The sequence below is a fragment of the Pithys albifrons genome, chromosome 4 (assembly GCF_047495875.1).
Source record: "Pithys albifrons albifrons isolate INPA30051 chromosome 4, PitAlb_v1, whole genome shotgun sequence".
Taxonomy (NCBI): Eukaryota; Metazoa; Chordata; class Aves; order Passeriformes; family Thamnophilidae; genus Pithys; species Pithys albifrons.
In genome coordinates, this window is record NC_092461.1 from 35,762,399 (window position 1) to 35,787,676 (window position 25,278).

A 25,278-nucleotide genomic window follows, 5' to 3' on the forward strand; every position below is an offset into this window, starting at 1 on the left:
TCCTCTCTGGACTGAGCAGTCTCAGGTTCATGGCCTTTTGTTGAACCCTCTCTAATGTGTCCATGTCTCTCTTGCATTTGACAGCCCAGTGCTGGATACACTTTAGGTGTGTCTCACCAGAGCTGAGTAGAAGAGAAGGATTACCTTCCTCATCCTGCTCTGTCTGATGTAGCCCGGGACAACACTGGCCTTTGCTTCAGATACATACTGCCGACTCATGTTCAACTAGGTGCCCATCAGGACCTCCCTATACTGCACAAGTGATTTACATTTGTGCTTTCCATCATGTTTTCCACCATGCATTGGTGCATGAGATTGTTCCTCTCCAGATATGGGAATCTGTGCTTCCTTTTGTAAAACAACTGGTCCTGTCTTTTAGAAATAAGTCCATTAACTGATTTTCAAATAGAGAAGGAACTCAACAAGAGGCACGGTGAAATGCCAAAATATAGGACTAAATGGAGCATCCCTGAGGACAGGAGAACTGCATGAGGGGAGAGTGAGGAACACAGAGGAAAGAGGGGTTATTTCCCTTTCCCTACCCTGCCTGGGTCCTGTCCAGTCCGCTGCGTTATGGCTGCAGCCAGATGACACACACTTAATAAATGGTATGAGGTTTGCTCCATGCCAAAAGACTTAAACATAACAAAAGTTGTTGAGCACCCTTCCATTGCTTGCTGGGATTTGCAGCCAGCATACCAAACTCTAGAAAGTGCAGAACATGTGTGCCTCCATGTGCAGGAGGCATAAGCAGATGGAAAAATCCAGGGATTTCTGTCATGCCTATTTCTGCTCAGGAGAGTCTCACTTGGAGCTGATCCTGGAAGAGTTGTGATAGTACAACTTTCCTGACAGAAAAGGCATTGCTTTTACAAGTGGTTATCAGTTTAGCAAATTACCAATTTTGGAAACATTTTTAATATGAGGAAAATGGAAACAAGTTTCAACTTTCCAGTACATATTCATTCTGTATTGACAAATGAGCTTATATCATATTTTATTGCACTATGTATGCGTTAGAGCAATACTGCAGTAATCTGAGCTACCAAACCTTTGCTTTATCTTGCTTAAGGTCCTGCATCTTCTGGGAGTAGAAATGTCATTTTAGTGCAGTCCAGAACATTTCCCATTAGTCTCAGTACATTCTCTGGGAATGTTAAATGGAGCTTAGGGAGAGGGAGGAAAAAGAGCACAGAGAGAGTTATAGGACATTCAGTTTTCTTTAACTGCGAACTTTTATACAATAAATGATGTCTTCTGAGTCTGGTGTGGTTTATATTGGGCACATATATTGTCAGTAAGAGGAACTGGGGTGTTTTCCACTGGGAATTCCTCTGCCTTTATTAAGACCAAAAGGAAATAATTTATAACTATGTTTAATTGCCTGCTGTCTTGACATAACCTTTAGAGAAGAGTGAGGGTTCTTCTTGCTTTCCAAAAGCAAAGCATCTCTAGAGACCCCACTACCACATGTCCCTTCATCTGTAGATGTGCAATGAAAAATGAGGGTGAGTTTTTCAGTGTCAAGTTATGCTATGAAGAAGTTGAAAGCTGAAGACTAATGAGACTTTGGGAGAACATACTGAATCTTGGTCCATAGATCTGAAGGGCCCAAAAGATCTAAATCACTTCACTAGGAGTAAGTTGACCAATCTAAGTGACCTGCTATGATGGAGTGACTGCAACAGTCGACAAGGGAAGACTGATGGATGGCTACCTAGACTTCTGTAAAGCCTTTGACAAAGTCCCATAAGAAATCCTTATTTCCAAACTGGAGAGACATGGATTTGATGTGGGTAAGGAATTGGCAGAATGGATGCAGCCAGAGAGTTGTGGTCCATGGTTCTCTGTCCAGGTGGAGGCCAGTGACAAGTGGTGTCCCTCAGGGCTCTGTCCTGGAACCAGTGCTCTTCAGTATCTTCACCAATGACACAAATAGGGAGACAGAGTGCAAGTTTGCAGGTGACACAAATCTGAATGGTGCAGTTAACACAACAGACAGACTGGATGCCATCCAGAGGGACTCACACAAACTTGAGAAGGGAGTCCACAAGAACCTCATGAAGTTCAACATGTCCAAGTGCAAGGTGTTGCAACTTTGTTGGGGCAATCTTAAGACATGAGTGCAGACTAGGAGAAGAACTCATTGAGAGTCCTACAGAAAGGACTTAGGGTTCCTTCTGGATGAAAATCTGGACATGACCTGGCAATGTTTGCTGGCAGTTCAAAAGACTAACCACTTCCTGGGCTGCATCAAAAACAGCACAGGCAGCAGGTCAAGGGAGGTGCTTCTGTCTCTCTACTCTGCTTTGGTGAGACTCTCCTCTGGACCTGTTTCAACAAGTCCTTGGCACAAGAAAGACATACATCTGTTAGCACCAGTCCAGAGGATGGTTGGAGCATCTCTCCTATGAAGACACGGTGAGAGAGTTGGGATTATTTAGTCTGGAGAAAAGAAGGCTCCAGGGAAACCTTATGACAACCTTCCAACACCTAAAGGAACTTTATGAAAAAGATGGAGGGAAACTCTTTACATTGGCAGATAGTAATAGGACAAAGAAAAATAATTTTAAACAAAAAGAGGGGAGATTTAGATTAGATGGTAATTAGAAATTCTTTACTGTCAGGGTGGTGAGACACTGGACCAGGGTGTCCAGAGAAGTGGGCACTCTTGGAAGTGTTTAAAGCAAGGATGGATGGGACTGTGAGCAACTTGGTGTAGTGGACAGTGCCCCTGCCCATGGCAGTGGGATTGGAAGCAGATGATCTTTAACATTCCCTCCATCTCAAGCCATTCTATGATTCTTGCTGAGTAGGAAGATGAGGCTCACCTGGAAAGGCAGAGGGCCCAGGGATGTCTGAGAGACAAGCAGTTGTAATTTCATCAGGTTTTCTCCACGTTAATAAATGCTCACCTCAGTGACTTTCCATACATGTTGTACCCCTTGTTCTCCTTCAGAGACTTTTCTCCAGAGCTCCCTGTCTCTGCATGCCCTTCAGACCACACTACAAAGATATCTATTTTCTAGGACACATGCTTCTCAGTAAGGCTGTTGGCCATGTCCAGGTCATCTTCTGTGATATGTCTCTTTCAAGTGAGCATCTTTCCTGAGAGCCAGGTGGGCTAAAACCACCTTCAGATGTCTCTTTTTCCTCCTGATGATGCAGGTGTGGAAGGAAGTAGGCTGCTCCCACCCACAACTCACAAGGGGAATGGTCCAAGAGAGAACAGACTAAAATAATCTGAAGCTATAGATTAGACAAGGAGAACCACAGTAGTTAAATGGATACCTCTGGTGACAGCTTAAATGACCCAGAGTTAAGTCTCAGAGGCAATTGAAGTGTCTGCTACCACAAGTGAGAACACCTAAGTCTAAAGATGTCTCTGATCAAACCCCAGTCTCTGATTCCTGCATGGAGAGGTCAGCTGTGTTTCAATGCACTAAAAAGCCACATCAGCAGAAGCTGATCTGCACCAGGGGAGGCTGGGAACATTGAACAAGGAAAGAAACAGTGATGGGGATTGTGCAGAACACAAAGTTGATCAAGAGTGATGGAAAAATCAAAGACCAACTGAGAAGACAGAGGAAGGAGGACAGCATACCAGGCCAAGAGACAAAAGGCAGACAGAGAAAATAAGAGACTGAGAGAACAGAGAAACTGGGACAGGAGACACAGGAAAATGAATTGGAAAAAAGAGTATGAAAGAGTGCTGCATAAAAAGGAGATGGAGAAAGGAGCAGAACACAGTGGACCAGAGAGGAAAACAAACATGACTTTCAGAACAGCAAGTGTATCCACAGAAATAAGGTGTAAGTGGAAAGGGGTATGGACCCTTACCTCTCCCCAAGCTGAATCAATATAAAGATATGTCCTCCCCAGGAGCAGTCCATCACCAGCAAGTAGATATCTGGGACCAAATCATCCCACGTGCTTCTTTTGTGCTAGAGGACCCTTTTCTGTTCTATGTCAGAGATGGTTTAAGGTCTTGCAATCATTTTACTCTGAGCAGTTAGGAGGTGAATTACTCCAGGATGGACTTTCTTTCTAGATTCAGTAGTTTGAATTTTAGTAAGAACCTGTCTTCCCTATGACTGAGGCTATTTCTGTTCCTTCTTGTGAGTGCACACTTGACATCTTCTTGCAACTCCCCTTTCTTTGGAGTCCTGGTAAGAAAGTTGAAGACCTCCTTCTCTGTCTCTGGTGGCACTTCTCCCATTCTGCCGTGCTCCTGTAAAATACGTGGCATCCCAAAGCTTGTTTCTCTATATATAACAAATCTCACACGTCAGCCAAGTATACCAACCTCCTCTCTTCATTTCCTATTGGCTTTTTGCCTTTTTACTCCTCCTTCCTTTGAACTTTGTAGCCAGGTACAGGAACCAAGTTATGACTAGTACCCTACAACTTGGAGCCAAAACCTTGGTAGATCTGCCTATCCTCTTCCCTGTGCTGCCCAGCTCTGTGACTTGAGGCAAAGCTCATCATTGCAGCAGAAGTCAAGAAACATCTTCCACTATTCATTATCTGGTTAGTACTGTCAAGTACCAAGAAGCAGAGCAATGATGTCTACACACTGCTTAGTTCAGAGTCTGCTATAACCATTCTTTTTCAGGTGATCTAAAAACCTAGTGTTTTCATTCTGAGTTCATTCCCTTCAACCCAAGACTGCAGTAACAGCTTGAGATACACTTTTCCCAGCAAAAGTAGTTCTTCAGCTTTATTATCCTCTTTCACACTGCACTGCTGTAGTCCAGAAATTCACCTGGCTGACTGTCCACAGATACCACCCAACAGAGTACATCCTATAGAAAAAATGTAGGGCTGTCATTTCAGTCTAGCTGAGGAATCAATTAAAAGTTGGATGACAGCTGTGAGTAGCAAAGACCACTGCTCAAAACTCCACCTGCAAACAAGGATGAGCAGGAAGTGGCCTAGAAGGCAAAGATACAGTAAATGTAGGATGTATAAACATATTGCAGAGCAATATATTTTCTGATCTTAATTACTACTGTCTAGAAAGATAGCATAGTGCAGCTACAAAACAGATAATTACAGGAAGACAAACGGGACAATAGTGAGCTGCTGCTTTCCAAGTCACTGCCCAATATCACTATAAACAGCCAAGCAGAACTGCCTACCTGCATAAACACTTCGGCCCCTAAGTTTTAGTTCTCTAACACTCCTCTCTTTCCTGAATCTAGTTGCAGACACTGACAATTTCTCAGGCACTTTTTTTCTCACCATCTATATAATTATCAGGCTACCAGGTGCATAAATACCAGGTATCCTGTGCATAAATATATCTAGTGTTGTAATTACTATAATAATTAAACATATTCTCTTCACTATTCCTATCTTTTTTTTTCTGTGAAGGGATTGACACATAGAACATTTTGAGATTTAAATTTACAATCAGATTAGATTCAGGTGTTTGAAGTTGAAAAGTCAAGTACATTGCAGATTCTGTCCTGCCATCTCTCTACAGCTATAGTTATGAGGAGTGTTTATTGCATGAAACTGTATGTATCCTGCACATACAATGACAATAGAAATTGTTAAATTAAATCATGAAATATGTAACTCAGGAACTGGCCATTCTTTTGTTTAGAAAAAGCAGAGCAAACAATCAAACAACCCTGCCCTGCCCCATCCCCTTCCCTCAAAGACAAACCAACAACAGCCGCACCAAGAATCAAATTATTTTTTTTTAAAAAACTGCTAAAAATTGTGCAGATCCTAAACAGAATTCTTACTTTTTACTACCAGTTTAGACTAGTTGTGTAGAAGTAACCAGTGCATCCAGTTTGCTTCAGCCCACACCACTACACCCATTTTCTAGGTGAGGACACTGAAGAATACCTAAGATTTATAGTGCCTTGAAACCACACACAGGAGACTTTTCATTACCCAGGCCCCAAAGGACATTTAATTGGTTTCAGAATTTATGTGGAATAAATCCTTCTGCTTGGTTATTTGTTAATAAGGCAGTGTCTTCAGTGCCTTCTCTGTGTGTTGTTATAATGGAAATCTGAGTTTTGTATGTTGGACTGTTGGGGCATCAGTAACCCTGCAAATTAAAGTATAAAAAGAAGAATATCGGATGCTGATGCCAGAAAGTCAGAAATAGTCCTGCATCTTGCTTCTGTGCTGGGATTGTACAGATAGCAAGGCAAAGGTGTTTCTTATTTTTGGAAGGCCTGTGAGTCGACAGTGTTAGAAACATTCAGGTATAGGAGGCATGGCAGGATGTTCTGATTTGCCAGTGTTCCTACTGACTAGAAAAGTGCATCTGTAAAGCAAGTCACATTTTTACCCCCCTTTTTCTGTTCCACTATTCATTTTTAATCATTTTGTCACAGAGCATCTCCATGCTTCTCTGTAGACTGTGGAGGGTCTTAGTCATGGGACTTTCAATGGCATTGGTTTTGAACAGGAAACTTGCCTATGGATACAAGAGTTGGGAAAGAAGTCAGTCCCTCATCATATATTGTACAAAAAGTCTTTCCAATCAGCTTTGTACTCCAGTTGCAGAGATATTTGGCTATTTAACTTGGGCAGCTCATGATAGTGTGAAGATGGTCTTTCTTGGTGGGAAAATCATTGTTCTTGCACACATTTTCAGAACATTATTGAGAGCACCTGAATTCAGCATGTCTCATACTTGACGTCTTCATCTGTGTCTGTGCAATTGCCATCCATTGATGCAAAAATGTAATAGTTTCACCTCATCACAGCATTATTGGATCACATCATCCACATCAGGACAGAGAGTGAAAACCCATGGACAGTCAAAACCAAATTGCATTCCCATGAATGTATCCCAAAATGGATACCTGTCATATGTGTGTTAGCATTAGCTGATGGTGAATGGTGGAAGGCAGGGAGGAAGGAAGAAAGAGAGGGAGGAAAGAAGGCAGGAAGGCAGGCAAGCAGGAAGGAAAGCAGGCAGGCAGGAAGGAAGGCAGTCAGGCTGGAAGGCAGGAATGCAGGCAGGAAGACAAACAGGAAGGCAGGCAGGCAGGAAGGCAGGAAAGGGGGCAGGAAGGCTGGAAGTCAGGCAGGCAAACAGGCAGGCAGGCTGGAAGGCAGGAAGGCAGGAAGGCAGGCAGGAAGGCAGGCAGGAAGGAAGGAAGGCAGGAAGGCAGGAAGGCAGGAAGGCAGGAAGGAAGGCAGGAAGGAAGGCAGGAAGGAAGGCAGGAAGGAAGGAAGGCAGGAAGGAAGGAAGGAAGGAAGGAAGGAAGGAAGGCAGGAAGGAAGGAAGGAAGGAAGGAAGGAAGGAAGGAAGGAAGGAAGGAAGGAAGGAAGGAAGGAAGGAAGGAAGGAGGGAAGGAAGGAGGGAAGGAAGGAGGGAAGGAAGGAGGGAAGGAAGGAGGGAGGGAAGGAGGGAGGGAAGGAGGGAGGGAAGGAGGGAGGGAAGGAGGGAGGGAAGGAGGGAGGGAAGGAGGGAGGGAAGGAGGGAGGGAAGGAGGGAGGGAAGGAGGGAGGGAAGGAGGGAGGGAAGGAGGGAGGGAAGGAGGGAGGGAAGGAGGGAGGGAAGGAGGGAGGGAAGGAGGGAGGGAAGGAGGGAGGGAAGGAAGGAAGGAAGGAAGGAAGGAAGGAAGGAAGGAAGGAAGGAAGGAAGGAAGGAAGGAAGGAAGGAAGGAAGGAAGGAAGGAAGGAAGGAAGGAAGGAAGGAAGGAAGGAAGGAAGGAAGGAAGGAAGGAAGGAAGGAAGGAAGGAAGGAAGGAAGGAAGGAAGGAAGGAAGGAAGGAAGGAAGGAAGGAAGGAAGGAAGGAAGGAAGGAAGGAAGGAAGGAAGGAAGGAAGGAAGGAAGGAAGGAAGGAAGGAAGGAAGGAAGGAAGGAAGGAAGGAAGGAAGGAAGGAAGGAAGGAAGGAAGGAAGGAGCTTCCAAGTGCTGCCTGTAGCTGGAACAACATCAGTGCCTCCAGCCCCTGTGCCAGGCAGATCTGAAGGAAAGTGAACCTTAAGCCTCTGTCTAATTAGCCCCAACAGCAGAGTGCTCCATTTCCTTCGGCAATAATCCAATTGCCACATACAGAATAATCCACTCTGCTTTCAGACAGGAACTTTATCCATCAAGGGTGAGAGAATGAAGCAGATTATTACCTTATTGAAAGAAACAACCTGTTGTTCACTAAATAAGCCCTCATCTACACATTACTCCAGCTGTTGGCTGCTGAGAGAATGACACTTTGTCACTGTTGCTGTCCTTTAATGCTTGACTTTATTCCTGCTCCACTGTGATGACACTGTCACCTATTTCCCAGACACCCTTTTAATCTTATTGCCAGGAAAGAAGCTTGGTCACAAACCACTAAAATAGATTCTGGCTCCTCACTCAACAGAATTTGGGATGTTACTTTATCTAGTTTTGCTCAAGATGACTAGCAGAACATTGTTTATGTATTGGCTAAGAAACGCAGAAAACTCACGGATATCTGAGGTTAAAGATGGAGTGAGTCAATGCTCTCAATTTACAAGGTTATTTTATCCACCTGTTGTTCCCATGGTGCAAATAGCAAGAACATCAGATTGCTGCGTCACCTGGAGTTTATTACTGCTGTGGCATTCAATTTGTACTGAGCATCAATGGATTACTTATAATAAAACAGAGGCACTCCTACTTATATACCCTCATTCTGCAGAACAGGATATGTCACTAGGATGTGGGGAGTGATCCAGGATCTTCCTCTTCAAAGAATGACAGTGTTTTGTAACTGCAAAGAACTGTATCCAAGAGGCTTTGCTACAATTTCCATGGCAGTTAAGACAAGGGACTGTACTGCACTGCAATTTTCTTCTTGGCAAAAAACATGAACACATTTGTGAGGTGTACTTTGAGGTGTCCAGGAAGAACTACCTCTAGACTAGTTCAGGCATAGTTTCTAGTGATCTGAACGTATACAATGGTTTTTAAATCCATCATATTCTTTCCCCTGTGTATATAACAACAGGAGCGCAAGAAACAGGTCACCAAACTTTGATTAAAAGAGAGTATAATATACATTAAACTTGGTTTGGGGAGCTGCGGTATGAAAGTCTTTCACAAAGTGGTTCAGTTTCCTGCATCAAAGCTCAGCTGTGTCCCTGGGATCAGAAGTTATTTTCAAACCATTCATCTATGTCCTTTGAAAGAACAGAACAACTCATAAACTTAGTTTGGGCTCTGCGGCTACTTTTTATGAAATCTAGTAATATTGAAACAAACCATAAGTTCTAGACTAGATGGCTGGAGATACATTGAATCATGAAGAGATATACAGATGTAGGAGCTGCACAAATGTATACATACAGTTGTTTTTTTTTCCCCACAAAGTTCATTACATCAGTATCAAAGCATGCTTTTGATTAGCATCAATTCAAAGACCTTCCAGGGAAAAGTAGTGGAGAGTTATATGACTTGCTCGGGGACATGGGGAAGTTAGCAACAATCATCTACTTCTCATATCATGCCAACAAGACAATTATCTTAACTGTCAATCTAATATAGTTTGCGTTTTTTATTAGTAAAATTACACCGCAATTGGAGTAACTTCACCCTGTCCTGATCCAAGGTCAGTATGAGCAGTGTGACACACCAACCTAAATAACAAGTGAGGAATGGAAGAGAGCCTGACAAGAATTGTAAGTGAAAGATTAAATTTAATTGAACAACATTTTGCTTCACAAAAATCACACAGATGGAGAGCCCTGGTTTTAAGGAAAGCTAAAGGTCATGCACTGCTTAGGCAGAAGTGAAATTTGTCCATCCTATTAACTCTGAATATAAACTGTTAAGAATGTAATAAAATTGGACTTAGGAGTAAAGGAATTTTGAATATTTTGAAAATCTCATGTATGAACCATGTAGGACAAATGAACCTAGTGAAGGAAATCAAATTTGCATAGTGATTAAAAACATGGGCATGAACACTTTAAGTCTGCAAGATGGAAACCACATTGCTGCCCCAAGTCCATCTATAAACTAGGACAAGGATTTCACTGCCCCTGATTTGAGATGTCCCAGCACCAGAGCAGCAGCAGCAGCAGTATCTGTAACTTTTGAGCATTGAGTGTATATAATCAAGTCACTGAAACAGATAAGGATTATAGGACCTCATCCCTTGACTTCAGAGGGCTTAGCAAAACCCTTTTCAGCTTGTGTATGATTTTTTTGTTTTCTAATTAAATGCCATGTTAGCTAAGATTTGGGATAATGAAAGGACTCAGTCGTCCACCTCCAAAGGAAAATATGTATCCCTGTGTGTACATCAGTTTCATTTAGTCTTAACAGGAAAGGCAAGCCCTTCTGAAAAACTGAGGCAGGAGCACTGCTTTCTCTATAATGAGTAATGACCATGGAAGAACTCAGACCTCACAAAATTAAAGTACCTCTTTTTCTGGGAGATGTATTTACAAAGTTTCTGTGGCTTTTAATCCATACATGCATTCAGTGATGGCATGGATATCTCCATTTCTCATGCCTACTAATCTTGCTTGCCTCCTTCTGAGCCTCAGGATTATTGCCAAAGGCACCATTGACACAGAATTTGTTGGGAGAGTTGCCTGAGCCACAACTGCAGGTGTCACATGAGTGCCACATACCTCCTTGCAGGCCTTATAGGAGCTGGAAAAGTAGGAGAGCTTAAAACAAATCTCACTGTCTCCATAAAATGCCAAGCAGTCATCAAGTGCAGTACAAACATTCCTTGAAGGTTATCAATTTAAAGTGATATTTTGAGAAGACCAGCTGTTACAGGAAAACATTAGATATTTCATCAGAACAGGTTTCCACTCTAAGGGAGGCATATTGTTTCCAGTTGTTTGAGGAAAGAATATATTAATGCAAAAACAAATATTTTAAGTACTTTTAATATATAAGCACAAAATGTAGCTTTATCCTACAATACTGCAAATAAATTCCAAACTATTTTCATTCCCTTTGGACTCCAGTGAGAGCTGAAAGTCTCAGTTTCCCTGAGGAGCTTAGTGTGCATATGAGGGAAAGTTGCCAGTGTGAGAATGGGCATGTGCTCATGACTGAATTTTTTTTCTCAGAAGTGGAAGACCTTTTCCTGCAAACACTCATAAAGCAAATGCCAGTGAGACAAATTGGGAAATACTGTCTTTCAGTGGGTCTTGGAAACATCACTATAGAAAAAGGGTGATATTTTGAGTGGTATAAAACTACCTACAGACCTCAAATATACTTCTCTTTCATTGCATTATAATTTGTCTTGAACTGTACAATTCAAGGAGTCACTTCACCATGCATGAAAATAGAGTGGTATGAAACAGCCTGCTTCAGGAGCAGGTCTGATGTGTAGCTATGCTTGAGATCTGGGAATCAGAAAAGATGGCTTCTTAAAGCCATTGCAAATACAAGTTATCCAAAGAAGACATTTTACATAAGTCAGTCACCCTAAGTTTGTTATACAGCAAACCTATTGAAAGTCTTTCTATGTGCAGCCCAGGCACTCAGTGTAACACAGATGTTCACTGAAAACATCTGCCATCTGAGAAGAAATTTGCAGTAATCCAAGGCAGGGCTGTCAGCTCAGTGGGTCTTCTCTATGTCCCTGTGATCCTGAAGACACAAAGCTCCATTTCTCTGCAGTTCATCTTTGCTGTGAACCTGACAAGGACACCAGTCTGGTGGAAAGCAAAAGATAAGAAGGCTTTCAAGTTCAGAGATAATGGTTTTAACCCAAAGAAATTGTAGCCTACAGGAAATTCTTATTATCAGTTGTCTGTGTTTATCAGTTCCTCAGGTTCAAAACACAGACCCTTGCATGTAATCTACAGGTCTCGTTGTCATCTGCCAAATAATCAGCACACAGGATTTATGTGTTTTACTGGTTTATGGGGACTTGTATTTAATGATAAGCATTGGGTCCTTTTGTGAGCTCTTAGGCTTCCAAAGTAGCAAATTCAGAAGTGAATTTAAGTTTATTCAAGTCTGAAGGTTCCTTATATGATCAAATTGGTTTAGGGTCTGTATCTGTCTGGTTTAAAACAAAATATTACCTTTTTGGTTTGCTCTCAATGAGAGTTTTAGTCTCAGAAGCACAACTGGCTCTAAGGAATTCAGTAGGTGAGCGCCTCAGTCTTTTTATCAGTTAACAGTGCCCCTACAAACACATAAAAGAAATGTAGAACAGAGAAGTAAGATGCATTCCTGTCTTCATCACTCATTAGTGCTGCTCTGGGGTGGGAAAACCACTCCACTTGTGCTGCTTAAGAGCAAGGTGTGAGTTGAACCAATTAATTACAAAAAGAATGATCTTTTTGTAAAATGGGGCCATCCCACCTCCTTGCCAACAGCTCCCCACAATCCTACCTCCCCTCCCTGCCCTCTGGGCTCTCTGCTCAGAAGCAGGACCTGCATACAAACACACCAACTGGCAATATGTTTACTTGGGACTGGACTGTCAATCTCATTTTCCCTCTATTTTTCCACTCTTGCTCCTTTCTAAACCAGTTACATACTTCCCTTTCCCTGACTTTGGTTTCTGTCCTAGCTCATCCCATACTAGGTCTTGTGTAATTCCCATGGGATGCTCTTCCTCTGCATCCTATGTGTCCCATACCCAGGCAGTGATCCCTCTCCCACTTGTGAGTTGAGCTGGGGAGCTGCTCCTGTTTCCCCTGGGGAGGGTGCTACCTCCAGCCCATGAAGCTGAGGTTCTTCTGGAATAGTCCCAGACCAATTCAGAGGCTTGTGCCTCTGACTGGGATACTGTGGCTCCTCAGCTTGCCCTTGTGTCTCTGGGTTGCCTCTGTGTGTGTAGATTAAAGGCTTAATCACACAACCTAACACAGTTCTTCCAAAATATTTCACATCAGGTGAAGAAAGATCCCAGGAACAGCCCTCTGAAGCTGTCTTAATGCTTGCTGGGCTCTGCATCTGTGTGTTGCAGCTTTTCTGCACAGCTTTGAATGAGGCACTTGGTGCATATCATAGGGCATATTACACTGGGGAAATGGAGGAGGATGATGATGTTGGGCAATTTTTTAACTGTTCTTAGATATTGCCAAAGATTTGGTTGAGCAAAGGGTTAAAGAAGGGAACATAGAGGGCTATGCTTCTTCCAGAGGATGTTAGAAACTGAAAGGAAAGAGACAGGACTGCTCTGAGAGAAAGATACTTTCTGGGCACTTGGGACATCTGGATTAGTTTAAAAAGCACTTGAAAATCTTGGTTGTGTGGAAATTATCTGTGGTCTCTGCATCATGTAATAAGCTTCCCTGGGGACATGAGACAGGAGAAGACCAGAATCCTGGACCTGTGTCTCATTGTGCTACCACACACTCTTAATCCCATACTGCGCAACTTCCAATACCAGCCCTGCTGCCCTTGAGGGCTATAGTCTGTCCATCTTCCTCCTTTTTGGGCATTAAATCCAGGCTTGTTTCAAATTCTTCCTTGAGGCCAAGGCAAAGCACTACTACACTTGCTGAATTCATCACTTTTTGCAAAGCATATTTATATGACAGCAAATCTATATAACTTTCCTGTGTCCATTTATTCTGTTGTTCAGCTGTCAAGAAAAGGCAGTCCATCAGGTCATTGCCAAAGAGAGTTGCACCTTTCTCCTGGTTCAGCATGGATCCTTTGCCCTACATGAGGCCAGATACCAGAGTAGAAGTTTCCTTGGGACCATTTCCCCTCAAAGATAAAAAAAAGAAAAGTTGTATTCTAATAAGTAATTGCAATTTTTCCCTCAGAAGTTAGTCTTTAACTTTTAGCAATCATCCTGGTCCCCCTCTATATTTCATGTTTTCCACAAAACAGAAACTTATAAACCAAACAAGTTAAAGAAATGGAAGAGAAAGATAAAGCCCAAGAACATGTAGGAACATGAGGGAGGGAGAATCTTGGTCTATCTGTGCCTCGCAGCCATGATATGATGGCAAAACACCACTGTGAAGGCGAGTTTTAAGCAGTCTAACAGAGCAATTGTAGGGCAAAAGAAATAAAAGTAGCCCCAGAATAAAAATCTAAGACTGTCTAATAGATCTAAATTGAAAACAGGAATGGTGAATCTCATATTAGGCACTGAAAACACTTCTGTTCCTAGGAGATTCATAGTATCCTAGAAGATTTCCTAGGTTCCCTCCTTGCTGATCACTTTGGTCTTTTCTTATCATAATGTGGGCTTTGCAAGTATATGGCTTAGTGTTTTAAACTGAGTACAACCAAGAGACAATAAGATGATGCAGGCTATTGCACTGAATTTTGTTACAAAATGCCTACTTGAAATATCCATTCAAATTTATCCATTGCAGCAATCTTTCATTAAACTCCAATCTCTCACAGTAGCTCTGAGTTTGGAAACCACAGGAGGTCCAAGGGCTCTCTACTATACTGATGGTTACTAAGATCTATAATCAAACATCAGTTCCTAAGTAGTCCCAAATCCTTAAAAACTTCATCTTGAATTTTGATACCACTCCCAATTCTATCATAACAGTTTGAAAAACATGAGCACCACAGGTTGACAGGGGATTTTCAGGACCTTCTGTGTTATCTGAGGTGGATGGAGGACTCCGGAGACTAAGAGGTAATATTACAATGCTAGGAACTGCGGGAAAAAAAACAGCCAAGCCCACAGGTCTCCTTGTATGAGTCAGTAATCCTTCTCATGTTCCCATTAGGCTGAGCCCTCCAGAAGCACAGAAGCCCAATGACCCTAAGCAAGCTGGGAGGATGAACTGCCCAAGGGTCAGAAACGAACCTGACCAAAACATTTATATGGTCAGATATGACTGGGTGAACACTGAAGTGCCTCTCTTTCCAGTACAACCACCTCCCACAGCTTTTGAAATTAAAATTTTGTAATATCCCCTTGCACCTATTTTACTTAAGCTGAGCCATTCCTGATGTTCTGAAGAATCAAAATCCAATTGATTAATCTGAGCATTACACTGATAATTATATTTACTATCTGCCATGACATTGTTGAACCCTTACACTGGATTGCTAAATTCATCCTATGCCAGATTGGAGTTATTTCAAACAGTTAATTTTTATTAAAATTTAGGAACCATATCTTTACATATTTTCTTGTACCATTTTAAGGGAGAAAGTGCTAGTAGGACAGTAGATGTTTGGTTGTGGAGTGAAAACAAACAGATGTGACCCGGCAGGCTTCTTATCCCTTTTTCCGCTCCTTGTTATCTTACCCATGTCTCACGGTTCATCAAAGAAGTCCCAAATGGAGGGGATGAAGAAGAATTTTATTGTTGACCAAATCTCTTCTTATGCAGTGAGGGGGACACAGAGACAGCTTTTTAAAGTAAATTTTTTGCAGTGCAAGTTTAGTATCTACACATCCTGAAAAATTTGACCTAGGCTACTGTGAAAAATGAGTTTTAGTAAACCCAAGTATTAATTTTGGCTTTCTGCAGCATATAAGGGGATAGTGTAGTCTCTCAATTATTTTAAAAGAAACAATACAGGAGCCCCAAAATCTCAATTCTGCTCACAGCATCTTCCTTACTCCTCGATTTCCCATTGTGCCTATTTTCATGAATTATTTTCTCCACTCACCTCACAGCAGCAACACTTGCACTTGTTGGAGGAATTGTATTTACACAGAGGCAACACAACACTGAACGATGACAATGGAATTGTAAGCTGTCGTCATTTAAGACCAAATGGAAGTGTGGAGGTTGAATGGATTTGAACAATCAAACCCGTCCCTAAAGCCATTATGCTTCATGTAAAACTTTTAAAAGTGTGCAAGCATGACTTTTGTTGTTGTTGTTGGTTGGGGGTTTTGGAGATTTTTTGCTTCCTTGTTTCTTGTACTTCATCTTGGATTTGCCATTGTGGTGACTCATGAGGAATGTAGAACCATCATGTCAGGTCACTTAATTCACTCTCTCTTCCATCCCCTCCTTTTAACTATTACATGGCGAAAAGCTCGTCTCCACACATACAGGAGGCCAGAGGCTCTTGGGAAGTCAGGGAGCCCCAAAATCCCAGTCAGAGGCACAATCACCTGCCAGGGCAGTCCAGGAGTAGTTTTGGCTCCATGGGCTAAGGATGGCACCTACACTATGAGGGAATGCAAGAAGCTTTCTGGGTCTCCTCTGACTGAGGAGGGTCTCTGTGGGGGTATGCAGGGGAAGAGAATCTTTGGATCATGCAAGGCTGGTTAAGGGATGGCTAGGGATGTAACCAAATTCAGGGAAAAGAGAGCATTAGCAAGGATTAGGGAGGAACAAGCATAAGCAAATAGAATGTTAAGGGGATAAAGTGGCTGGTCAAGTGTAAACAGGTTGCTGGACAGTGTGCTTGCCTGGCTGTGCCTTGTGCCTCATGAGTGCTATCTGTCCTGTTTTCTCATTAAACACAATTTTAAACCCAATTTAAACTCTCTTTCCCTGTGTGAGAGACTCTCTGCTTCCATGTAGGGACAGCTCTGAGTGAAGCAGGGAATGGACTGGAACTAGGAGCCATCAGGTCCCTGTGTCTGTGGTGCAGCAACTGGAGTTAGTGGTTGTGGGAGTAAGTCCATGCCCACTAGTGAAGATGGAGCTGGAGCAGCCAGACAGCTTTCTGTGTGAGCGAGTTGGTCTGTAACAGCCATTGAAGTGGGCTGTGTTCTCAGGGTCTTATATCTCCAAGTGCCACTTACTGGGGAGACTGGGATCCAGGGGCTGCTATTGGGCAAAAGGAGTGTCTGAACCCAGTTGTTGAAGGCATTCAAACTACATATGTGTATGTATATGTATTCCAACTAACTGCCCATTGTCCTGCTCAGACACAGCGCGGAACAGGATGAGGCCTTTGGTGCTTACTGTGTTCATATGTGTTCTCTGTGTGTCTGTAATCCATGTGGTCAGCCGTGTATGTATGCATGTATGTATGTATGTGGTATGTATCTATATATATGCTACCGGTGGAACCTGGAGCATGGACCTGTCCCAGACTCACCTCCCTCTGACTCCTGGATCCAGTCTCCCCTAACAGCAACTAACACCACTGACATGACAACACCTCATGACATGCCACAGATGGGAGCAGCCCAGAATCACTGCCCTAGCAGAAGGGGACAAGGAAAGAAAGGGAAAGCATACCTTTAAAACACAGGTTGTGGTAGCAGCTGCATCCATCACTCATGTGTCTGTCTGATCTGTGGGTTCCATAACCCTTCTTCATTTCCTTTCTCTTTCATTCACATCCCACCAATCTCCTGTCTTCCTAAAGGAAAACGTGTAATTAATCCTCTAATCCAGCTAACTCTTTGCTGCCTCCCTTCTTCCTGCCTTCTCAAACCTGATCTGTGATCATATCCACCCACCAAACTGAGATGTCTTTCCAGGGATGAACTTTCACACAGTCTTGGAAACAGTTTTCTAGTTTTGTGCTTGGTGAGAATAAAAAATTAATGTGGCTTGTTCCACGTAGAAGCATCAGTCACGCATTGTGTGTACACTAAATTCACAGGGACATAGAAGTTAGAGACTGGAAAGCCCAGGGGAGATAACTGCTCCAGCTAAGAGGCTGTGCAAAATTGTTCTTTACATAGCATTAAAGCAAGGAAGGGCTTTGGGCATTCCTGAACTGTCATGTCATCCTTGTTTTCTTGTCACCTTCTTCTTGAAACACAGGTGTGGGTATTGCCTTTCCCAGAGAAAGGAGTTTATTAATTTTAATGAGAAAAGAAGATGTGTGCTGTTGAGGAACAAGCTCAAATTAAAATATAATTGTTATTACATAATCAAATATGGGCCTTTCACAGTGACACTTACAGAGCCATGTCCGTATTTTTAGTTAAAACCTGCACTGAGCTGGCATATGATCCATCAACATCCCTATCTGAGGATCCGACCCAGATTAGATATATTTGATTCAATTCTCAGGCTATTATATATTCTTCCATTATGGATCAAGTCTTAATGCCAATCAAATGGTATTGGAAAAACTCCAAATGGTTTCAGCTGAGTAGGAATGGCCCTGTTCAGACCATGTGCTTAAGGTCAGTATCTGGTCTCAGGTATTAATCCAGGAAAATGTCACTGAAATCAATTGAGATATAGCTGATTTATAGTGATGACATTGGCAGCAGCAATTGACTGCCTCCAAGAACCTTTCTGTGGCCTCAACTGAGCCCAGAGCTCCTGGGATACTCACACAGGTGCTGAAGTCAGTACTCTACAGGACCTTCAGTCGAGCTATCTTCTGACTCTCTTTTGAGTTCTTTTAGTTAATTTTCTGATAAAACAGACATTGGAAGCATTCATTCTGGAGTGAAACATCATGATGTGTTTGAAAAATGTCATGTTTGCCCTAAAACCATTGCCATATATTTGTCTGTCCCTGTGCAAGTGGGAGTGACAGAAAGAAAGTGTCCTTCCCTTTGCCATCCCAACAGAGGGTCAGCCAAAACACCACTGTATTTCTGGCTGAAAATCAAGACTGTGGCATGGCTGTGCTGCTCCCACCCCCCACATCCTCATTCAGTCCCTGAAGAGATACTAGTGATGTCCTCAGATGTTCTCTCTGTTGCATGATTCCTTCTCCAGACCTCCCAGTGTGGAGTGTAACTTCGCTGCTCACCTTGCTTATGTCCTGAATTAATTCCCTGACTTTTTGGAATTAAAAGTTCAGCAAAGGGGCAGACCCATGCAAAATTTGAAGTTCTTATGATACTCCTGCAACAAATCTTTTACTCTCACTACAAGTAGTGGAGGTCTGGACACAAGAAGAAATCCACAAGGAACAAGAAAAAAACCCACTTTCTTTAGCAGTGACTTGCTGATGATGTGGTTTCTCTGTCAAAACCTGTGACCTGAATTATCACCGCCTGTGCTGCCTGAGGGTTTACTGGAAAATGGATAGCTTTGCAGGGAAAAGAAATCAGGCTGGTGGACAAAACATTTTTTAAAATAAAACCAAAAAGAACATTTCCTTATATTACACATAAACAAAGAGGACATGATCAGGACACTCTTGACAATGTATCAGGCTGCAGAGTTCAGCTGGTCCATGTGAATCACATGGTCAGGGATGTTGCAAACTCCCTTCATGCCCCCTTCAGCTAAAGGCCCCAAAAATGCATTCTCCAACTTGTAGCTCTTTGGATGCAACTCTAGTTTCCAGTAGGCTGAAGAAAAAAACCCCAAACAACAAACAATCAAAGAAGTGTCATGGCTAAGGGTTGTCCTCATGCCATCTCCCATTTTTTATGAACATCAGCCCATTGGATTTCTGCAGAGATTTAAAGCCTCTGGTAGCTTGGAGCCCTCACTCAGATGATGGTCTGTAGTCACTGCTAAAATACCATGGGTGGAGGAGCTGCTTAGGCAGCTGTGAGCATGACAGCCTATGTCCTGTCCCACTTCTGGATGGATGCATTGCCAGAGAGGCAGTTAACACAACCCCTTTGGTGGTCTGGAGGATAGACTTGGCTGAGCTCCTGGACAAATATGAGCACAAAAAGTAAGACTGCTAGAGTGGCCAACAAGGCCAAGTGCAAGGTCCTGCATGTGAGGAAGGGCAATCTCAAGCACAAACACAGGTTGGATGAAGAATAGATTGAAAGTATCACTGAGGAGAAGGATTTGGGTGTGTTGGCTGATGAAAAGCCCAATATGACCCAGCAATGGGTGCTCACAACCCACAGAGCCAACCATGTACTGGGACACATCAAAAGCAGTATGGGCAGCAAGTTGAGAAAGGTAATTCTCCTCCTCTTCTCTACTCCCATGAGACCCCACCTGCAGTAGGGCATCCAGCTCTGGGGTGCTGGACCACTTCTTCTATGGAGACAGGCTGAGAGAGTTGGGACTGTTCAGCCTGGATAAGAAAAGGTTGTCAGGGGACCTTAAAACATCTACAAGTAACTAAAGGGAGCCTACAGGAGACCTGGAGAGGAATTTTTCACATGGGTAGACAGAGACAGAACAAGGGATAATGACTTTAAACTAAAGGAGTAGCTTTAGATTAGATATTAAGAAGAATTTTTTCCCTGTGAGGCTGGTAAGGCAGTGAAACAGGTTGCCTAGAGAAGTTGTGGATGCCTCATCCCTGAAACCTTTGCAATCAACAGCATATTTGTCGCTGGTGGCAATACTTTTCTTCATCGTCATCTTCATTCTTTTTAGTGCTGTGGTGGCTGGATGCCAGGTGCACACCAAGCCACTCTATCACTCCCCCTTCTCAGATGGACAGGGCAAAGAAAATAAGATGGAAAATTACTCATAGGCTCAGATAAGGCAGTTTACTCAAGCAAAAGTGAAAGATTGTGTGCACACAAGCAAAAAGAACAAAAATAAGTTTATTCTCAATTCCCACCAGCTAGTGATGTCCAGACACTTCCTGGGAAGCAGGGCCTCAGCAGACACAGTGGTGGCTTCAGAAGGCAAGCATTTTAAATAATGAGTGCACCTCCTTTCTCCTCCTTTCCTTATATCTCAGCTGATGTCATAGGTATGGAAAATCCCTTTGGTTCATTTGGGTCAGCTGGCCTAGTTGTGTCCCCTCCCAGGATCTTGCCCACCCCCAGCCTGTTGATGTCAGGGGAATGTTGGGGAGACTGCTGATGCTGTGCCAGCTCTGCTCAGCAGTAGCCAAAACACTGGTGTGTTATCAACACCTTTCTAGCTATCAAGGAACAGCAGAGAACTGTGAGGGCTGCTATGGGAAAATGAACTACCACTATCTCAGACAGATATAATACAGATGCTTTTCTTCCTTCTGGTACCAAAGTTCCTTTTCATAACACTTCTGCAACTCCTGATTAAAGGAAAAGTCAACATGCTGCCAGACACAGATGAGTTTAGGTAGTTAAGGTGGCCAACAAGCCTTGTGCTTGACCACTCCCTCCCAGCAAGGCTGTTCTAAGTCAGCACAAATGAAATGGATATTTTTTACCTGTGTTTGCCCCTGGTGAGCATGTTTGATTCATTTTTTAAAGAATAGAGGGTGGGTTTGTGGCAATAAAATGAGGATTCCAGGCCATCTTAGTGAAGTTCTTGTTTTTCTCATAAAGAACAATTCATCCCACCTTTATTAATATGTAATCAATACATCTTAAACAAACTTCACCAGTGAGAAGAGGAATACTCAAACCTGCTAAATTTTTCTATAACAATCTCAGGTTTTGGAAATCTGCACATTACTGTAAAGACTTTTTCATGCTTCTGTTGTTCTACATAGCTTAGTGTAGGGCTGTGCAGAGATATCCAAGCCATGTCTGAACATACCTACTCAGATATGGAAAACGGGCTAACTGTATTAATGGAGTCTTCCAACCAGGCTATTAGTTCTGAAAAGCAGGATAAACCAGCCAGAAAAGCCTGGCTGCCTCATTCTGAACTGTTGCAGATTCTTTATGTGCTCCATGTAAATACCCCTTGACTTACAAGCTTCATTTATTTTGCTGAAATTAATGCAACAGCATGCAGTTACTATGGTGATGTGAGCTCCCCAACTATCTTAAGCTAAATCCACACCCATGTGTGAGCTGGTTCTTGCTGTACTTGAAGTTTGCTGGCCCCTGAGTACAGCCAGACTGCAAGCAACGTGGCTGGATGATAAGGAAATATGGATATCCCTTAAACAGAGACATTGGCTCTTTGGTAGCTATGGACTTGTTTGGTGTCTCTATGTACCTATATGTTTCATGAACGAGCAGAGGACAAGCACAAATGACCTGTGATCTTTATGAAGAAAACAGTGACACAATGTGTGTCTCCCAGCTTTGTTGCTCATGCTTTGTGTATTCTGCTTTCATTTTGCCAGGTTCCTGCTTTAAAGACAGGAGATAAGGATACTTCTGTGTTATTCTCTTGACTGCAAAAAGCAAGTCTTCAAAGCAGGTGGAATTCTCCCAGTGACAAGGTTCTCAAAGTCTCTGAAATACCCTGAATGCCTGTGTCTCCAGGGCCTCAGGGCATTTCACAAATGCACAATATGTACACTGGTCCTCTGCACAAAGGGCTCAATTTGTAATTACCAGAAGTAAGTAAGGAACTTACAAGAGCTTCAACAATTTGTCTGTGGCTGGGAAAAAGGTGAACTAATCAAAGCTGTGGTTTCTTGTGAGTCACCCACTCACATGCTGGTAGTGTCTGGCTTTACTCTGCTGCTTGCTGGTGTTCTCTGGAGCCTCAGATACCTGAACATTGCCATGATGATTTCATCTGCTCAACCTGTTCTTCAGGAATAAATATTTTTGTCCACCAGTGGCTCAGTCAGCAAGTTTGTCTGCCTGGTGCAGCTCACTGTGGCACACAAAGTTGTGCTGTAGCATATTCCAGAAAAAGGACAAAGTTGCTCAGATGTACCATAACAAGGATGATTTCCCTGCTAGAATGGCACAGAATTGTTTACTCTGTTGAGAGATTAGAGGACATCTGCAGAATTTTCTGCTGATGGGAATGTGTCGCTTTACAGCCAGTTGTTTGCAGAAGCTGTGGGGTGTCCAGAGAAGGAAAGAGAAGTGGGGCCTATTGTATGGTTGTTGCTACAAAAAAGACATAAAGATGGCTCTGGATAAAAGCAGTGGTGTCAGGAAGATGCTGAGTCTTTCTAGGAGAGGACTTACTTGCTGCTTGGAGCACTAATCAGTGTCAGAACTATACAGACTACCAGGCCTAAAACACATTTATGGGCAGGATTTGAAAAGTGTCTGTAGATGCAGAAATTGTGGCAAAGTTATGACCAAAAAAAAAAAAAAGAAGATTGAGGGATAATTGAATTGCCTAAGTTTGAGATCTTAAAACTCCCACTTTCTTAAGCAACTTTAAAAACCACAGCTGAATTTTCTGGATGTATTTGAGTTCATTATCTATGGAGGGTTATATCTTTGGATTTCTTCCAATTCTCAATGAGTCTGAAGCTCTTTGGGGGCTCTCCAACACACAACACACAGATCAGAAAAGGCTGTGAGCTGCAGAGAGAGTTCTCCGTGGAGATCTGTGAGGCTGACAAAATGTTCATCCACAGTTATTGAGAAGAAGGAGTGTCGTGAGCTGTGTCAAAGGTGTTTCCTGGATATGGGACGGGGTGAGAAAGTGGAAAGATTGCAAAGAGAGGAGGTTTCAACACATCAATTTCTCTAGCAACATCAAGGCAACAACTTTAGGATAAATCCACAGATTGTTTTGATCAGTCTAAAGCAGCACAGTGATCCTGCATCAGCAAGCTTGCCAGGACAGGCACTGATGTGTCTGAGCTTTCAGATCAGTCAGACCTTTGCATTTCAAGGTGAACTGTCTCCCTTCCTTTGCACATGATGGCACAGACCCAGATGGTTAACCTGCTGTGCTCCCTCACACAGGCTTTCCTCATCTTTCATTGTTTTGTTTTTCTTTCAATGAAAGAATTTATTTTAATGCCATTTAAGCTGAAGGAATCTGTCTGCTGTTACTGTGCACTGTAATTTTGCTGTCCTTCTGACACAGCACACCCCTTCCCCCTCCATGGCAGCTAAAGAGAAGATGGGAATGAGTTCTGGGCTACACTGAGGTGACTGTTTTTGAAAGCTCATTGAGCAATCTATTTGGAAGTACAGGTGTCACCTGCCATTAAAACAGGAAAGGAATTTGCTCTTTTCTCTAGAACACAGCAGAAGGTATTGTCTCACTTAAATGTAATCCAGGTAACTGCCCCATTTGTTATGTACTTGTCTGCTTCCAATGCTGCAGATTGCGAGTTAGAATACTGTTTGACTGCTCAGGTAAAGAAAGAGAATAAAATATTCCCCCAAATAAATAGCAAGAAGAACACAGGCTGAAAAACATTCCGTGTAACCACACAGTGCCTCTCCCCTTAATTCTGCATGTCCGCGTTGTCTGTGAGTTGCACAATCACCAGTCCACGCCACTAACACAGTGAATTGAGCAGCTGTGGTACTTTGTGTGCACTGACCAATCCAACCCACCCACACCAGAGAAAAACAAAGAGAGGGTTGGTTATTTAAAACACTTCATAGCCATGAAACCCTGAAAATAAATGGAAAAGCTCTTTTTTTAGAGTGTAGGAACTAGGCTACAGCTAGAAGGCTAAGTATTTAAAACCCAGATCCAAGCAGCATAAAGCTTTCTCAAGGCTAAAATGACTTGAGAAACTAAGGTCAGGGGAGTCCTGAGTCATTAAAGGCTTAGGGTTGGTAGCAGGCATTATGTAGGACAACAAGGGAATTGCAGTGACAATGAGACCAGCAGGAACCCTCATGGTCATCACTGCTGCATAATGTCACCAGTGCTTCACCAGTGCTTCCCATACCAAAGCCATGGCTCATGGCTGAGCATGAGTCCCTTAGAAGGGCACAGACCCAGCCTAAACTCTAAGCCTTGGTTAAAGATATCTAGTGGTGGATAACACCCCACTGCCCTCAAGATTGAGATGTTAGATGGTAGGCTTGGATTTGCACTGGAAAACCTCTCAGCCAAGAGAAAAGCTTCAAGTGTGTAACAAAACCCCAGCCCAATGTAGCTAAGCCTCTTCATGGAACATGTTTCAGAGGTGATCTCCACCCATCAGCCTTGCTCAGGGGCTGCAGCTGATGGCTGAGTGTTTGTATGAGTCATTGTCAGAATGAAAGACAGTACAAAACCTACTTTGATCTTCTGGTGAGCCTTTGGTTCTCCTTTTTCTGAAGAATTTTCAATGTTTACCAGGGTGAGATGGAGTGCTAAAACTAACATTCAAAGATGCTTAAGCACTGAGTGACTTATGAGTCACGATCCATCCTCTGTCCCAAAGGTAGGTCTGGCAGGCAGCACACCTCCCTGGTTTGTACTGCTTATTCATTAGCCTTGCTGTGATGAACTTTCACCTTATAAATATATTTAGGTTCACTTTCCAGACTCTGTCCCTCATTGGGTATGGTGGACTTGAGGTTGTACCTAGGAAGTGTAAGACAAATTGTGATTCCAGCATGTACACCCATAACTGCATAAGGAGTTGTACAAAAAGTTTGGTTAGAGGTGAATTCTAGAGTTCCAAGGCAAAATCTGTTTGGGCTGACAGGTACTCAGAACCTGTGCTTTGTCTGGTTTCTGCTTCTCGACTTGTAGCTGAGCATTTGAAGCTTCTCCTTAGCCCCTCAACATGATCTACAGGCAAAGAGCACTGCCAGCATCATGTGAGTTCCCTGCAGCACTGTGCAGAGGTACCAATCAGCCCACATGGCTCCAAATTGCACTCAAGAGATTCTCACTGATTTTCAAATAATGCAAAATTCAAAATAGGTGAATTAGGTCATCCCCAAATCTCCAAATCAGTGTTAAAATAACTCTTCATTCAAAATTGTAATAAATGTAGGAAAGTTTGGG

The 25,278-nt window shown here is 42.8% G+C and overlaps 1 long non-coding RNA gene across 2 annotated transcripts in view; it reads right to left on the reverse strand.

Moving 5' to 3' along the window:
* Positions 1-25,278, reverse strand: part of LOC139671250 (uncharacterized) — a 105,055-nt gene that overhangs the window by 64,898 nt on the left and 14,879 nt on the right. For both annotated transcript variants that reach the window (XR_011697692.1, XR_011697693.1), the window contains exon 2: positions 17,071-17,194. This is a non-coding gene — a long non-coding RNA (uncharacterized lncRNA). The remainder of the gene's footprint in view (positions 1-17,070; positions 17,195-25,278) is intronic.